This window comes from Tachypleus tridentatus, unplaced genomic scaffold, assembly GCF_004210375.1.
Source record: "Tachypleus tridentatus isolate NWPU-2018 unplaced genomic scaffold, ASM421037v1 Hic_cluster_2, whole genome shotgun sequence".
NCBI classification, from domain to species: Eukaryota; Metazoa; Arthropoda; class Merostomata; order Xiphosura; family Limulidae; genus Tachypleus; species Tachypleus tridentatus.
The window spans coordinates 11436713-11455798 of NW_027467782.1; the positions used below are offsets into that span (position 1 = coordinate 11436713).

The 19086-nt window shown below is 29.4% G+C and overlaps 1 long non-coding RNA gene across 10 annotated transcripts; it reads left to right on the forward strand.

Annotated features, from left to right (window-relative positions):
* Positions 1-350: 350 nt before the first annotated feature.
* On the forward strand, positions 351-18242 carry LOC143243416 (uncharacterized). 10 transcript variants are annotated; one of them, XR_013024511.1, is made up of 5 exons: positions 374-761; positions 3046-3138; positions 4016-4193; positions 6481-6599; positions 12174-18242. It is a non-coding gene; the product is annotated as an uncharacterized LOC143243416 (long non-coding RNA). The 10 variants fall into 10 exon arrangements; XR_013024513.1 differs by having other exon boundaries at positions 14061-18242; XR_013024519.1 differs by lacking the exon at positions 12174-18242 and adding an exon at positions 9867-10938 and having other exon boundaries at positions 390-761; positions 4062-4193.
* Positions 18243-19086: the final 844 nt, after the last annotated feature.

Here is a 19086-nt window from a genome sequence, read left to right on the forward strand (position 1 = left end):
CATCATCGGTTTTCACTAGATTTGATATATACTTTGGTTAAAATGGGAAACGTGTCATTTCAACGCAAGAGGTTATATTCTAAACATACATGCATATGTATATACACACACATGTATATAAAATTATTAGTATTCTACAATGAATAAATTAATCTCATTAATATTAACTTAATTATATTTCGTAATTATATTTTCACAAGAAAACTCAGCACTTACAAATTAATCTAAACCTAACAAGATTTAGGCTTTACATTAATTTGGCCAATGGTGGTAATAACGAATTTTATCACAAAACATGAAAAATTAAATTTTTTCTCACCTAATATAATTGAAATATTATTCAGGTATTTGAAAATATAGTAAGGTTCTGATGTGTAAAATATTAAAATGATATTTATCAATATTAATCTCGCAAACTTGTTTTTCACTGTGAATCTCAGTATAAATGAGATGGAGGTTTCACTCGTAACTTAGTTTATTAACGGTTTTCCAGAATTTTTCATATTTTTGAATCAATATTCGCTCACGTGTCTACAACAATTTATCTGTGTGACGTAATCAAAACAGTACAAGAGATCGCAAGACATGAAAAAGTAATGCGAGAAAGGGTTCAAATCTGATAAAACAAATGTCTATAACAAAAAGGATTTTATTATTTCCAACTTTTAGGACATCACAAAGTGTTATCAGGCACTTTAAACTTATATCGCAAAAATGCTTTGATGTTAAAATAATTCAAAAAACCTCGAAGCAGTATGTACGTAAGTAAATTAGCATTTTATATTCTAACCCTAAACGATTCAGGCTAAATCTTTTTTCTCTATAACACGGTTTAATGCAGCATCATTGCTATAGTTATTTTTTGAATTAAGTGTGGACTGTATAAATCGTTTGTAAAATTCTATCTCAATACAGTTGGTATGGGTATTAAAACTATAGAAGTAGAGAACAACGTTGTGACCTTTTTAGGTCATCTTTAGGTTAAAGAGTTTGCAACTATATGAATCATTACAATTATAAAGTACAATGTATCAGTTGAAAGAGTATATCCTTGCTTTTTTGTTTTTCAACAAAGACAACTTTGACCTTTGTGTGGAAAACTTGTAATTATAAGAGATTGAAGAAAATTACGTTTTGAACGGATTTAAGAATAATACTTTTATTGTACTTTGTGATGATGTAAGTAGGTTTATGTGTGAAATACAATCAATAAGTTGAGATAAACAAAACATCTGAAATTTAGAATGTGATTTAATACTAACCAGAAAAATGATTGTTCTTTAGCAGAAAAGAATGATCTGTGAAGTGTTAAAATGTAAACATGTGTTATGCTCATTTTCATGTAAGATTGTTGTTGTTATTCAAGAGAAAAACTTGTAAATATATACAAATTAAACATTAAAAATTTCTTGCTTTCTGTTTATTTCCTGGGAAAAAAGTATGTGCTGCTGGATGTTACAAATTTTGAAATAAACGTAGATTATTATACATTTTCTAACACTGGGATATTTATTTTACGTACATGGTAAACTGTTAAGTGATTTACTAATATATGGGTCACAATCTTTAAATTTGTTATCATTACTCTACCAGCAATATATATGACTCTGAATAATGGACAGAAAAATATATTTAATAATCTGGTAACTGAATGTATAATATTTTATATGAAAAGATATCCAAGACTTTTTAATTTAATTCGTACTGTCAGGCCATTGGTGGGAAAACTGTAACAAAATATAAGTGCTTACCACATAAAGATGGATAAAAATCATGGGTTACTATAATAAAATTTAATTTCTTTCTTACTCTAAAAAAATTAATCAGAAAGAAAATGAAGTGATTGAAAGATGAGTTTTCTTATGACTGTAGAGAAGAAGTTAAGGTTGTTACTGTTTGTTTGTTTTTTAAGACTGTTATGTTATTATCATTTCAATATATTCCTGAAAAAATGTACATCTTGCTTCTGGATATTATCTTCATTTGAAATGAATTTATCCTATCTTAATAGAGTAAACAGGCTTATCTTTATTTGCTTCTAGAGTTTCTCTTTTTGTAAATTAAATCAAATAATGGTGACTGCAAGGTAGGGGAAAGTATGAAAAACATTCCCAGAGTCCTCCTCAGCTTTCAAACTTAAAACTTTAGAGTTTGACAAGTTGGAAGGAAACCAGCTCTTTCCTCTTTTCCGATAAATGAGGGGGCTTTTGATAAGCATGTAGAGCAACTAAATAGAAAATGGATTGGTGGACAATTTAAATCACATGTTATTGAGAGAGTACCACTCTAGAAGAGCACAGTGGCAAACATCACTGAAACCAGGAAGATTCTCTTGTTTTGATCAAGGAAGTTTTGCAAGGTATTTCAATCAATTAATGAACAGCACAAAAGAAATATCTTGAAAACTAGAATTTTCCAATCAATTCAAGCACTAATAAAACAGTCTATAATACATTACATAAAAACCCGCAATTTGAAGTTGTATAGGCTTCTAATAAGTTTCATGAGTAAACAATATTTTGAAATACAGTTCATTTTCTAAAGTATATTTGAAAAAGTGTGAACATTTATCAGTTTGAAAACAATTATATAAAGTTAATGTGAATTTTAACTTGAAATTTTATTCTAGAAAATAGTAATTAAGGTACTTTGTAAGTTTTCTACATGAGAAACAGTCTTGATGAGGCTATAAAAAAGGTGAATGATAAACATGAGTGTCTGATGAAAAGGTTGAAGAGCATTTGAGAGAAAATTTAAATGTATGTATGTAAAACATTTTTGTAGAATTGAATATTATCTGTGAAACATCTTCTAATTGTATATAATTTTATATGTTAAGAAAGTGTTATTAAGGCATTTAGTATAAACTTATTGAGATTTAATATACCAATTTTGTTAACAATTAAACCCATTCATTGAATAATTGTTTGATAAACATGCCAGTTGCATAATATAAATAAATGAAGGTTATTAAAATGGAAGATTTAATTTGCTAATGTAGTAACTTGTGGTAAAATCATTTTATCTGTATTTGTTTATTACCAGGTTCTAATGTGACATTGTAAGAAAAGCTGGAAAAATTAGTTGGAAAAGAAAGAGAAAAGATAGTCATCAAAAATGGTAATTAAAGTTGTAAAGGTATTGTTATTTTTAAATTTTCTATAAAACCTCTTGTTCCACAACTTTGTGGTAACTGTGATTTACAATGTGTCTTTTAAAAATAACAACAGTATAAAAAATGTTCTAGTACAATGAAATTATGCAAACTGTAGGGTTAGTCCTTATCCAACCTTTCTACCCTGAGTATATTATCAGCACTAGCTCACAAATAATACAGAATGTATCTATTTATATTGTTGACAGGATATATTTAATGAATGATACACAACAAGTTTTGATTTTCAATATCCAAAATGATTCATGTATCATCTTTTATGCATTGACAGTTCCAGGTCAGTCTTGATATTGATAGGATGTGCAACAAATTCTTGTTTTTTATAAGTGTTTTTATTTATGTTTTTTGCAACTTTCCAGATGTTACTTCCTATGATTCATGAATTCCTTTAGATATGTCTTTTCATATTTTGGAAAATTATAGCACAGAAAAGGAGTGAAAGAATATACTAAATTTTTTTTTTTTTTTGAAAATCCAAAGATTGCTGGTTTTTTTTTATCATTTATTGTTGCAACGTTTTTATGTTACCACTAAATTACAGCCTCTGTTAACCACAATATAACCAAAATTATGTTCAAAGTGGCATATAGTGTCAATCAATCAATTAGTGAATCTGTTTTACTCTTTCATAGATGTTTTAAAATGTGTCTTTATATCTTGCACATTAATATGAAACAAGGGAATGATGTCAGCAAATTTTACTTTTGAAATATCTTGGATGGCTGAATTATTGATAGAGGTTTTATATTGAAAGTTAGATAGACAATAAGGAAAATGGACTTTGGTTATATTTTATGATGTTTGTTATTACATTACATTTCCATTTGCTTTGTCTTTTAGAACATTTATGATGATGCAATCTCACAAAGACATTTGGATTTTGCAGATGAGGAGGTACCCCATCTTCTGGTATTTATACACAGTCTGCAGGAAATTTTAACAAGATATGATGTTGGTGATAACAAAGGTTTTTATGAAAACTAAACATTTGTGTTGCAATGATGCTATCAACAGTGAGGTATTATGTGTTTGATTTATAATATTCAACCATTTATTCAAAATATTTTCGGATAGTACAACATTGGTTAGTTTTAAATGTGTACACTTAATTAAACAGTTCTAACTTGAAAGAATTTTTGCATATTTTATCAAGATCTAAACACCAAATTACTAATTTAGAGAAGTCTTTTAGTTAGTGTTAATATTTCTACTTGATGCAAGTAAAGTTTCAATTTTGTATAATATACTTTTGTTTATTGTGTAGATTTGTCATCTAAAACTAATTTATATATATAAAGTTTTAATCAAGTATTTGTGGATGTAATTTTACATGTGCATGAAATTTAAACAAAATTTATTTCTTGGTCTTGTAATAAATCAATATACCTACCAAAATTGTAATCAGCCTACACCTGTGGTGTTAATGTAATAAATATCTTAAACATGTGAATGTGAAAATTATCTGATGCATGATTTTTAATATATTATAAGTTTTAAACTTAAAACACTAACATTGTATTGGAATAACATTAGTGTTTAATGGATATTAACAATAGGGTTTAATATGGTGTAAATAAAGTGTAAATATGTTTTGAATAATGAACACTTGTTTTCATAGGGCAGTTGTGGGAAGGCAGTTACTCTTAATTTTCTTGAATTTGAAATTAAACCACCCAAACATTTCTACATGTTAAAACTCCTAACATCCACCATTACAAAAAGTTATGAAATAGAACTAAATGAAACTACAGATCCTATCTCATAAGATCTTTTAACTTTGCTCTCCCTATCAGCTGTAGGGGACTTGTATTGTGATGATCAGTCTCATTATTTGTTGGTAAGAGAGTAACCCAAGACTTGGTGGTGGGTGGTGATGACTAGGTGTCTTTTGTTGTTTAATTAGGGATGACTAGTACATATTTAGCAGGTGACTTTGCAAATAGTTGCACTAGAAAATAATATTGTAACTATATTTTTAGATTATTAAGACTGGTTAAGATGCAAGGGTTTCCCCTGAGTGGTAGAAGTAGGTTTTGTCTGTTATAACAGTTGTTATCAAAGTTTTTACAGCTATGAAACTTGAGACCAGTGGTTCAAACTGGTGTATAAATAAACTGAGACACCCAAAGTAGTTTTACTTTATTCTTTGTTTCATGTGTGGGTTACAATATGGACATTATTAAACCCATTATCAGGCATGAGCCCACTACTGGTAGTAAGAAGTCAGTTTCATTGTTTTGAGGAAATTCATTCCATTATTTGTGTAAATTTATAGTAACAATAAATAAAGTAAAAATAATAATCATTTAACGGACCTAACTAACAACAGTACAAGTTATGTAAATATAATAAATGTTATAAAGAACATGTTTATTTCTGTTTGATGTTTTTCCTACTAATTTCTTCAATACTGAAGTAGAAATGAAAGTATCTTATTGCAGTCTTCATTGGTTGGTTCTTTTGAACAGTAGTAACAGGATAAAATTTGTAATGCATTAGAAGGTGTTTAATGTAAATAAGAAATAAAATGTTCATACATGTATATGCTATCACTTTGGTACCTTGGGTAGAGTAGAAAGTTGCATCTTTGCTAACATCAGTTTTTGTATGTATAAATTTGTTTATAATGTTTATTAATTTCTTTACAGTAAATAGGATAATTGTTTATGCAATTTTTCTGGATTTGTCTCTTACATTTACCTCTATAATTAATTATCTTTAGTTTTAGGCATTTCAGTATTCCATTTGATGCTTTTATCTTGCTCGTGCAATGGTAGATAATCTTTTATGAGTCTGAACTTGGAAACTTTAAACATCAGTAAAATTAAAATTCTCAAATTTAGTAGTTTACAAACTTTCTTTATGTAGCACAAACATTTATGTTTTTATACATTGTATCAGACTACATCATGTTTAACTATACCCAATATCAGCTTAATCATATTATTAAAATAGCATATGTATGTAAATTACAATTGTTGAAAATGTTTTTTCAATTCACATTAAGAGTATCATTTACTCAGTGATGTCGAGAAACCCACTTGTTGAGAAATTTATATGCAAAAACGGCTCGTTTGGGTTGAGATAATATTTTGCATAGAAGAGTGAACAACCTTTGTGAACCTGACGATGACCGAAGAAGGTCGAAACGTTGTTCGCTCTTCTATGTAAAATATTTTCTCAATCCAAACAAGCCGTTTTTGCATATAAAAGTATCATTTACTTTTTAAGCAAACAAAAGTTAGATGTTTCTTAAATACTAGACTATACATTTTTGTGTACATGTTGGTTATTTTTTAATCTAGTGAAAATCTACTTGAGAACTATTTGGACTAGCCATCCCTTATTTTGAAGTGACAAACTAGAGATAAAATCAGTGTCACTTAGCTCCAACTTTTGACTGTCTCTTACCATTGGAAAGGAGGTGAGTTTAGATGAATAAGTTTACATCACGGATGAATAACAATATCCACAACACCACCTTACCAATAAGATGCATTAAAATCATTGTATGACATGACTCTAATTATAGAGATCATAGGTGTTTTGCAATAGTGCTTTGTATTTAAAGCTCTTCATATTTTATATTTACAATAGAAAGAGAATTGATGCATTCATTATTATGGCTTAGTGCAACTTTCAGTTGATATGCATTACATCTTTTGCAATTGTTATATTTCTTTATATCTGTAGATTTACAGTACAAGAAACCTGATTTCAAAAGGGTGGTGTTAGATGTTTGAATATATTTTATATTTATATTATATAATATATTCAAACATCTAACATTGCCCTGTACATTCCAACACTCGGTTACACAACCCCTTTCAAACATGTGGTCAGCTTCTGGTCAGTTACCTTCCTTTCTTTGTGAACCTAACGATGACCAAAGAAGGTTGAAATGTTGTTCCCTCCTCTATGTAAAATATTTTCTCAACTCAAACGAGCCATTTTTACATATATTTTTCTCTACAAGTGGGTTTTCTCGACATTACTGAATACTATTTTAGATTTATTATTAACTTTTCATATAGAAATGGTTCAGAGGGTGAAAATTTGGGAACACATAGTTACCAGTTATCATTGCTGTATTAGGTTCAGCATTTTACTGAATATGAAATCAAGAAATAATAGTATTTAAGTTAAAATTTCAAAACACATTGTAGGGGTACAACAAGAATTATCTTGTTACAAGAATTTTGCAGCTGAGAAAATGGGGGGGGGATTTACAAACATTTTTCCGTACGCAAATATATAATTCTTAAAGAAAGAAAAGAGTAACCACAGGTAAAAACACAGGTTGCCTTAGAAAGGATATGAGATAGAATTAAAGAAAAGCATAAGAAATTTAAAGTTGTTAGTAGTGTAGAAAATCAACAAGAAAGTTAGTCAAACAGGAAATAAGGACATCCAAAATATATGTGAAAAATCAACTGAAAATGAATTATTAATAAGTAATTTAAAAGTACATTAGGAGTAAAACATATTAGGATGGAGATAGGTCTCTTGAGAATGACAAAAGAAGACTTGGATCTGATAATCATGAATTGGCTAGGTTATTATGTTTTTTTTTTTTTTTTTTTTAGTGTTTCAGAATAAACACTTAATCAGTGTTCTTCATCTGAACAATTGATAGATAAAACTGAAGTTGAAGAAGATAATTGCATAAATTCTGAGCTTGTTAAAATTAAGAAGTTAAGGCTCATGGGCAAGATAATATTTCCCTCAGGGTTTTGAAGAATTGGATGTCTGAGCCATTTGGTACTATTGTTTTTGTAAGTTCTTGACTAGTCAACAAGGATTAATGAATTCCGAATTACCTAATATCATTCATATCTTCAAGGGAAGTGATAGCAGTTATACCAGTATTTATAGGCTTATTAATCTCACTTAAATTGTGGAAAAAGTTTTTGAAAGTCTGAAAGAAGATGCTTTCTGAAGTAATTTAACAAAGTTTAAAATTTTATTGAAAAGTCAACTCTAGGGGGAAATATTGCCCTAGGAATCTTTTAACATTCTTTGAAAAGGTCATTGCTTATGTAGATGAGGGTAGAAGTACAGATTTGTTATATCTGGATTCTTGAAAATCATTTGACAAGGTGACACATAAAATGCTGGAAAAAATTCTTTGACTGTGAATAATAAGTTAATTGAGAAGAAAAGAGGTTAGATATTAGAAGTGGAGTATCTCAGGGCTCAGTCTTGGGATCTTTGCTTCTTTTTATTTACAACAAGATACAAATGAAGGAACACAATAAATTACTTTTAATATTATAGATATACTAAAATGTATTGCTAACTGTGAAGAGAATGCTACTGCTTTACAAATGGATTTATCATGTAGAGAGTTCTAGAACTAAATGGCAAATTGGCTTAAATTATAACAAATGTAAGATAATGCATATGGTTTACCAGAATTTAATCTATATGTACAAGTTGGATGATAATCACTTTAACAATGTCATAAAAGAAGTGTTCTTAGTGAAATAGTTGATTGGTCCCTAAAACTAAAGCAGTGTGCTGTTGCTAGTGGTATAGAGGAAAGAGATTTTCAGGTTATGTCTTCAGAAATATTGAACACAAGTCTAAAGAAGTTACAATTTCTTTGTATAGGTTATGGTTAGGCTGCATTTGGAATATTTTGTTCAGTCTTGGCCTCATTACTTCAAGAAAGACCTTGAATTGTTGGAAGGGATTCAGAAGAGGGTTATAAGTGTGGTATCTGGGATGGTTGTCTTATAAGAAGGGATAAAAACTATCCTATTGTTTTCACTTGAAAAAAGAGAAACATTTGGATTAAATCTGATGGCAGTGTTCAAGATTGTAATAGGAATTAATAGTTTTGATGCATTTTTTTTCATATTTAACAGTTAAAGTACAAGAACTAGGGGACAAAATTATAAATTTTGGCAGGGTAGGAGTCATCTTCAGTTAAGTCCAATTTTATTTTTCATAGAGGATGGTTGGTCTTGGCTATGGGTTACCTTCTGGTGTTCTGGATACAGTAAATATAAGCCAGTTTAAAAAAAAAAAGCTTTAAGTGTTGTTTTATGTATTTGTTTATTGATAAATAGTTTTAGTTTATTTTAGACAACAGAACTGAGATGTTTTTGTTGTTTTCTAATTTCAAACAAAGCTACACATCTGTGCTAGTTGTTTATAATTTAACAGTATATACTAGATAAAAGGCAGCTAGTTATCACCACACTCCACTAATTCTTGGGCTACTCTTTTATTGATAAATAGTGAGATTTACTGTCACATTATAATGCTCACACATAAAATTGTGCACATATTTCATGTAATGGGATTTGAACCCTCATTCCTTAGATCATGAGTTGAGTGTCAAACCACATGGCCATGTTGGCCCTAAGTGAAGATAAACCAATAGGTTTCATACTGTCTCAAAACATGTTTATTTCTGAGAGTAACAATACAAACTGAAAAATAATATGCCTCTCGATAGATCTGTGTAATATTCTACAGTATAATGTTTGGATGGTTTACGGTTTATTTCTGAGAAAATGATTGAGAAACAATTACAGTTGTGTTAGAAAATATAATGAGATTAGTAATAATATATTATGCAATTATAATGGCTTTCCAGTATATTTTTCTGTACTTCCACTGTGCTGTCTTCCTTTTATTAATGCTTATGAAGTTCTGAAAACAAGTTGAGTTTGTCCTTTAGGTCTAAAACTAGAAACCAACCAGCTACCAATCTTCCAAACAAATGAACAACATTAGTTGACAATTTGAATAGCCAACTGCCACTTTACTATTCACATCCAGAATAACCAATGGAGAGACAACAGTTTGACATTCAAAAAAGTTAATAGTCATTCCTCGATTGCCATCTATCTCTGCATATCCCACATTAGTTGTATTTTTTAGTAGATAAACATTCAGTAAGGCCACTTTGTATTGTTTTGGAGATAAAACTTGTACTTGCATCTAGATCATTGAAATAACCACATCCTGAGTTACTTATGTTTAATAAGTTATTTTATATTATCAACACTATTACTTTTTCACATACCTCAGTTTTCGTACAGTTTCTAGTGAAATATAAAATTATTCTTCAACATGTCTAATTGAGAAGTGTTCAGTAGACAATTCTGCTATTTTTTTTACTTGTATGAAATGTACAGTTTGTGTCGTGGAAGCTGAAACTGCACTCGCTACTTTGTATAGTACATTTCCTGATACTTCTGTGACTTTGTATAGTGACAGATGATAATAGTGGAAACTTTCAGTTCAGGACTATACATTGGGTCATTTAATTTTTATTATAATAGTCTGGGAACAAGCCAGTCATACTTTTCTTTTTATACCAATTATTTCTATAATTATTTTGAATATATTATCTTTTAATATAACATAACCCACACCATTATAATATGAAATCATTATAGAATTCAAATTTGAGTATGATCTATTCATCTAGGACATTGAAAATAAGTTAAGAAAAACACAACACAACAATTACTTTATTTAAAGATGTTAAATAGTGATGAATAATTATTGTAATACAAAACTAGCTTCTACACTAACAATTTGGCCATTGTCTTCGTAGAATAAACACACAGTGTTTGTTCCACGGTAGTCATAAGTTACTTCTACCTGTTTAAAACTTCAGTTAAAATGTATACCAACAATTTATGTTTGAGGAGGCTAATAATATAGTGTGTAATATGTCATTCCTGTCTATCAATAGAGTTATGTCAACATTATTTTAGCAATAAATACTTCTTTATTTATCATTATTAAGTACTAATGAACACTCATTCAGATATTTAAAGAAGTTTTTGTGTGTTTATAGTTAAGCATATAGCTACACAATGGGCTATCTGCACTGTACTTGCCACAAACACTGAAACAAGGTTTTAAAATAATGTAATGTGTTTCAGTACAATGAGGGATGTGTTGGTCCATTTCAGCTTTCTCATTATCTAAGCCAAACTTAAACTATTAAATAAGTAAATTAACAAATTTAAAACTAGCACTTTTCATTCACATATCTATCAAGCTTTAGTTTAAAAACTCAATCAAATTTACTTCCTCTGCAACATCTGAAGGCAACCCATTCAATAAGCCAATGATTCTATTTGAAATATAAATTATCTTGATTGAAACACTGCTTCTATCTTCCCTAAATCTATACTTGTCCCCCTCCCAAGTTCTATAATTATTTTGTTAAGTGTGAAAAATGTTGATCCATGAACATTATCAATTCTTTTTAAAATCTGAAACACTTCAATTAGACCCCCTTTAACTTTTTCTAAGACAAAATATTTTTAAGGAAATAAATCTCTCCTTGTGTGACAGCCCTCCATTACAGGAATCATTCTTTGAAGCCATCAGAACAAGTTGGTGTATTTCCAGAAGTACACAAAACTCCAAATGTGGTATAATTAGTGACCAAAACAATGAAGTTATAAATTTCAGATCAGTATTCAACATTTCTTTAGATACAACCTAAAGTTCTATTTGCCCTATCCCTAGCAATAGCACAGTGCTTGAATGGTTTTAGAGATTGATCAGCTAGTTACACCAAGATCCTTATCTTTCATGACACTATTAAGGTTATTCCTATCCAAATTATACTTAATTGGAATTATGATAACACAAAAAATTGCATTTATCATACTTAAAACCCTACTGCCGTCTATCTACTATTTCAGGTGTGGAATACTGCTTAATTATTCCTTAGTGAAAATAAACTATTCAAAATTTAGTAATGCAATCAGCAGATCCTAACTTTCCTTTATCATCCCACTAGGGTCTCACCCACATTTTAACCTTTTCTTTACCCCTTATTGTAACTAGATCCTTAGCATTAATATTTAATTTTTACCTAAACTTTTTCAAAACATTCATTTTGATGCCCTAAGTTTCCTTATTTTTTTTATACCATAACAATTTAAATATCTTAAATTTATTATGCTTTTCTTTAATTTTTCTTGCTCTTTATGACTCAATCTGGTTTTATTTGCAGCTACCCTTTTCTTTAAGGAATATTTAAAGAAGAATCTCATCTAATCAGTATCTGCAAATAACCCAGATGGATTCAATCTCCTTGCTATTACTTTTTGATATCATCAATTTCAACAGGATGCAAATTAAATTTCACGTATAAAACCACTCCTCCTTTTGTTCTTTATCAACAACCTGTAAACCTGCATTTTAGAGAAATTTCTGTCATCAACATCATCTATGTGCAAGTTATTCTAGTTACATCAAAATTGTCCATTCCTGTTTGTGCTGTCATCATTTATTTTATATTTCTAGCACCACAGTAGTAACAATTAAACCTACCCTTATAACCACTTGTATCAATTCATGCATTAACTCTAAAGATGTTATTAAAATAACCAAATTTTATTTTTATTTTCTTATCTATCTTACTCTATTTGTGCTGTTGATTTTATTTTCTAGCATAACAAACCACAATTTATAATATTGCTTGCTATGTTTCTTGACCAAGAAACATTATTTTAATGTATTAGACAAGTTTTTTTTTTTTTGTTGTTGTTGCAATGCATCTTGTGATTTGAATTGTTACCTTATATCCTGTTGTTTATCAAATGTCTCGCACTTATAGAAAGTTTAAGTGATTTAGCTAAAAATATGTAGAGACAGTCCAAATACATTTAATACAAAGGCAGAGATGCCAACTATTTCAAATGACTGAGTGATTGTAGACAGAGCCCTTTCACAGTTTTAGTCCTTTTAGATTTGCCAGAAACAAGACAACCTGGTGAAAGAGGCCTCTTTTTTTTTTTCCATCTTGTGAATGATCACATTGGTGTTTCTATGCTGCTTAGAAAACGAGAAATACCCATCTATGCGAGCACTAATTGGCTAACAAGCACTGATGGCGTAACTATGGATTCCCCCACGTACCCAATATGGAGAAGCACCGCACTCAAACTATTGGTAGACAGAGATACAAATATTTTTTATTATTTCAAGCACAAACATGATTATTGCAAGTAGCCATTTGGACTGTCTTTTATTTATTATCAAAATTTATTTGTATCTAACTAGAAATTTTCTTTTCACCCCTTTCAAGCCCTGGGGAAATAATTTATCACTTTATTGTATAGGCTTATATCATATATAATAATTTGGGAGTTGCAACAAGTCGTAATATTTGTCTGTATGAGTGTATAGTTGTAATGAATACACCAAAATCATAATGGTTGGCATCTCTGCAAAGGGAGCTTAGTTTTGAAACAAAATACTTGTTGCTTTTAGGTTGACATTAAACCCATTAACGTTAGTTCAATGAAAAATGTGATGCCATTTACTTCAAAACTTTTGTTACATTGTCAATGAGCAAGGATGAATTGTTTATTTTTCTCACTGCTGAAAGTAAAGGTTGACACTGATTTAGTAATAACCTGGGCTCCAGAGGAATTCATGTTACTGTTTTGTTTTTAAACTTATGCCTTGTAAATATTTTAATGTGATTTAGATTGCATTATGCTCCCACTCATGTCATGAAATAGCACTGTTAATGAACAAAACCAGTTTTGTGTTGTTTACATTATTCTATCGTATATTGTTATTAATTTATTTCAACTTGACAAACACGTTAAAACACAGTTTATAGTTCTCTAATTCAAAATTTTAATAGTTAGTTCTCTTAAATAGATAAATACATAACACCAATACACATATTCAGTAAAACACACTTAACTCACTCATCTTGTTTGTCAATCAATAAGAACAAAGCTACACAAAGGGATATCTTTGATCTGCTCACCCAACAAAGCTTGAAGAACCCAGATAGAAAAACTGTCAACAAATTTCACAGATTCCTTCCATTCTTCATCCATGCTATGGTTACAGGACAAATGTTTTTGCTGAAAACTTTCAGATTCATAAGCTGAAGAACCATTCTAGGAATACCGTTTCCATTGATTTCCCACCATCTAAGACGAACAACTATGCCTAATGTATGATAACAGAAAGCAATGTTGAAGCATCTTATTTTAAGCCCTCAGGATTTTCTTTGGGTACTGCTGTTTTCCTCCACAACAATGTTTTTGTTGTAGAATCTCAAGGTACCATTGCATACAGACAGAACTTTTCCATTTTTCATTGGCATGATTGAAAATTCTTAAACTATTGTAAAGAATTTTGTAATTTTAAGACATGTAACAAATCCTTGAATTTATCCTGATTTTGTTGTGTCTTCATTCTTAAGTATTTCTTGCCTTCAACAGGAATATTAATGTCAGCTTTGCAGGATATCATTACCATAAAAAAAATCTTATTGATAAATTTAAAAAAAATCAAACCACATGTAATAAAATTTGTATGCCATTCACTTTTCATTATATTCCTTATTTAGTTATGAAATTAATATTGTTGTTATTTAACCTATCCATTTAGTTTGGACTTTTCTTAAAACATAATGTGGTATTTCCATTTTACATCTTAGCATCATATAGAGACAATCACAGGTTGAACTACACATTTGTTGTGATAATTATTAATCATCAAAATTTGTAAAAATGCACTCCTTGCACCTTACAAATCTTTGTTTGATCCTTGTTTGGGTAATGTTTATTTTTGGTGTTCTAACTGAATGGATTCACTAACCACAACTTGAAATGCAAAATATAATAAAGTTAGGAAGAAAATCTTAATTAAAAAGACAGTAAAAAGTTTCTTCAGCCAGTGTGGTCTCACTCAAGTAATAATGTTAAAATAAAGATATCAGATTTAAAATACTATTTGACATAATTATGGTTAAGGAATTTATCATAAGAATTAATATAAAATTAAGATGTGTTAGTAATTTTCTTAGTTTATTTATTATTTTATTTCCTTAAACATTATTTACAATGTGTATGATTTTAAAATTTTCTATGTGATATTGTTAGTGGTGGGTGATAACAAAGTTGCCTTCCCTCTGGGCTTTTAGCACTAAATTGGGGACAGCTAGTGCAGATAGTACTCATTTTTTTAAATAAAAATCATGTCAATTATTTGAAATAAAAAGAAATAGCTTCTTTTTTTAAGATAAGCAGGAACTTACACTATTTGTGTACTCACCACAAATATTGAAGTCTGGTTTTGTCCTTTGACTTATCGCTGTGCCACTAGATCTGAAAATACTATCAAATATTGTTTAACATGTAAAACAGAAAATGTTTGAGCTTTGAATCTTTTATTGCTTTTATACACAATAGTGTGATCTTGGCAATTTCTGAGCAGTGGTAATACATAAACTCCACTGTTTATTTGAAAAGAAACTTAGTTTTGCTACGATACTAAAGTTCTTATTACAGCTGAGAAACATCTAACCTTAATATGCATTGGATGTTGAATCTGCTACATTCCCCAATCATAACAGTGAATTCAAAATAACAAAATCTTCTCTCATGTTCTGCTGATATCATTTCCTAAAATTATATTTACTGACAATGTATGAGTGGTTTTCATCATTTGTTTGTATGTTTCATAAGGCAAGTGTTGTTATTGCATCAGTTCTACATGTGGAAGTAGTTTTAGTTGGTAAAAGATGTCTTGGCCTTACTTCCTGTGTGTTGTAAAACAAATGTTACTGTTGCAAATATACAAATAGCTGACCTCTAATTTTGCATCTGTCATAAACTTACTGTAACTCTCACTAAGTCTGTGATAAACTGGTTCTTCTCCCATTCTTGGAAGGGTATTTTATTAATTGTTTCCAGAACAAACTGTACTGTCATCCTTCATATGGTGCTGTTGCAGTGCCTATAAACAGGGACCAACTATTTATTTAATATACCTTTCATGAACATATGGTGCTCAACTAGTCTTATACAAGGTAACTCTTTATGGCTGAAGTTTCTTTCCAAACAAATATATCCTGAGATATCTTTGTGTACATAAGTGACAGAGGAATTTTAGGCCTCATTCAACTTGAATGCAAATGTGTCAAAGGAAATTAATAGAAAAAGAACAACATTTTGTGATAAGGAAGGAATAATATATACCTAAGTTGAATGCTATTATTATCATCCTGTGTTTTGTTTTCATATCCATTATATTAAACAGATAAGCTTGTTCTTACTTTAACAATTTAAAATATCACTGAAAAGTAAACTGATGTGTATCTTCAGCCTTGGCAAGTTACCCTATTCCAACTTTTCAGGGAAAATATTGGCCACCGTATTGTTCAAGGCTTCTTCAATCCTACATATTTTCAGTTCACAAAAGTTATTAAGTCATGAGTAGTGACATTGATAAAATCCATCACAGTTTGACCAATGTTGTACTACAACTATCTCTTTCCAAACCTGTGTAGACAAGTTAATTTGCTGTAGTGTACTACTTTTAGCAATAATGGAAAGTAAAATGTCTTGGAATACCATTAATGAAATTAATTTTGTATCAATAATGCTGACAGATATCAACAAAGCTGTTTCAGTCAATCATAGTTAACTGTTACCAGTATCATGAACAATATGAGACAACAGTGTTTCACAGATTCTTTTCATGAACCAACTGGATCAAACTTGGGCACTTCTAATTCCATTCCAAACATAATTTCTGAGCTAAGTACCTTAGAATTCAATGAGTGGTTAGCAGAGATAAATCCAGGCTTTGAAGAAAAGGAAATAGAACCCCTTGGAAAGTGTTTCAGATTGTCATTTACAAAATTAATTGCTGTATATAGACTTTCTAGACAACTTTGAGCACCATATTACATCAGATCTGAACCCTTTAATCTGGTGTTCAAAAACCATCACATGGAGTTCTTCCAAATGTGAAAGGCTTCAGCATCATGAACCTCATAATAATGGAAACAGATTCTAAGCTGTTAATCAACCATGTGATAAATCTCAATTTCATTAAACTTCAGTTTCTGATTGAAAACTAGAAACCAGACGACTGTGATGTCTTTACAACTTTCAGCTAATATTCCTGAAATGTGTTTTATTGTATTAGCAATGTGATAAATACAAACAATACCAACACTTTTCAAACATGTTCCCCCACTTCTATACTGAACACTACACCAAGGGTTAGTGATATGTTTACTGACTTGTAATGGCAAAATCTGGGGTTTCATTTCTTGCAGTAGACAGAGTACATTAAAACCATTGTATATTTCTACTCTAAAACTAATAAACACTGAAAAATATCGTTCATGAACTCTAATTACATGAATCATGTCATTTCACTGTTATATCCTCACAATTATTTGCAGTTCGTTAACAACATATAATTAAAGTTACAACATAAAGTAGTAATATAATGCTTTGCATACAACTTGTTATGCAAATGAATTATAAAATAATTAGATATGAACCAGTTGTCTTCTACCAAGTAAACCAAAATATCTTTTCCAGATTCCTTTACAAATTCATAGGGCTTCTTTATGGTTAAAAAGGCTTAATCTCAACAGAAGGAAATTTCATCTTCTTCTGTGTAATCTGATTATGTTTTAGATAACATTTCTTAAATAGTTTGACAGAAAAGTTTTGTGTATAATTTCAAGGAATGTTAGAACCTTGTCAATGTTAATGAACTGCAATTTGGATCAAGATAATCATTAATTATAATGTATTCTATCATAGATGAATATTTTAGCTGTAATAGCACTTTAATATGAATGATAAAAATGCCTAACAACACACTATTCAGTTGTTAAGATAATTCATTTAAATTTGTTCTTTGAAATCACGATAAAGTAGAGCATGTTGCTAAGTGTTTCACATATATTTCTATAACCCAAATATATATATAAGCCATGAACCTACAACAATATTGTACATTCAAATTACATTTATTACTTTAGAGAAAGAACTTCAGAGATTTTAAAATATAGTAACTTACAATTTTACCAAGTTTTCCATCTTTCTATTTTCCTGAAGAGGATGTAACCAATGAAAAGGTGAAAAGCAGGATTATTTTCTGTAACAAAAATTGATTGTTGTTTTAAGGTTATAAGCACAATAAATATTAAAACAATAATGACTTCATTCTTTTATTTGTAAAGACTGTATTTCCAATATATAAAATTTATATTTAAATATGAAAAATAAAGTTGTACCATATGTTATTGTCTGTCATTCAGTGTTAATTTCTATAAAATCTACAATAGCCAACAGATAAATAGCAATTACTCCAGTAAATATCACTAAAGCACTGTCTTGACATCCTCTGACAACTCAGTGGCAAACATAAGATTTTGATATCCATAGTTGGTTGAGCACGTATAGCTCATTCTGTAGTTTTGCTTTTAACAGAAAAAACAAAAAAAAAACACTGTAAATCAATTTTGTTTAATAATGTGTGAAAAAAATTATAAAATCGTATTTTTATTTACCCAAAAGTATACAGCAAGTAGACCCTAAGTGTAAAAATATTATAGGTTCATAATATTAAATTACCAGAAAGTTTTCATTATATGAGATTAGAAGTGTCTGAGTTCAGATTACCAACAAACGTGCTGACCCTCAAATATGGAGCAAACTAGCAGTCACTCATTTTAACACATGTATGTAAATTAAGTATAAATATATTGCCATCATATGCATTACAGCCAATATAAATTCAAATAAAAAATAAATTATTTCTCTATTAGTTTACTAGCATTAGATACTTTTCACCTAAATATTTATCTTGCATATTTAAATATTTTGGGAATTTATGTTGAAAAAGAGCCATTCAGTAAAATAACATGTTTAAATGTGGTCATTATTGTAATGTAAATCATAAACTGACCAATGAAATTAAATTTATATTTCAATATGCCCCATCATTATCTAGTGTATAAAGCATTTGCTTCAAATTCTGTGACTTTTAAATCTTTTTTTAATACAAGGTTAAAGGTAGATACTCTACAAATGTAAACATATTGTAGCTTTGTTTTGTATACTGACAAATTGTATCAGTGAATGCAG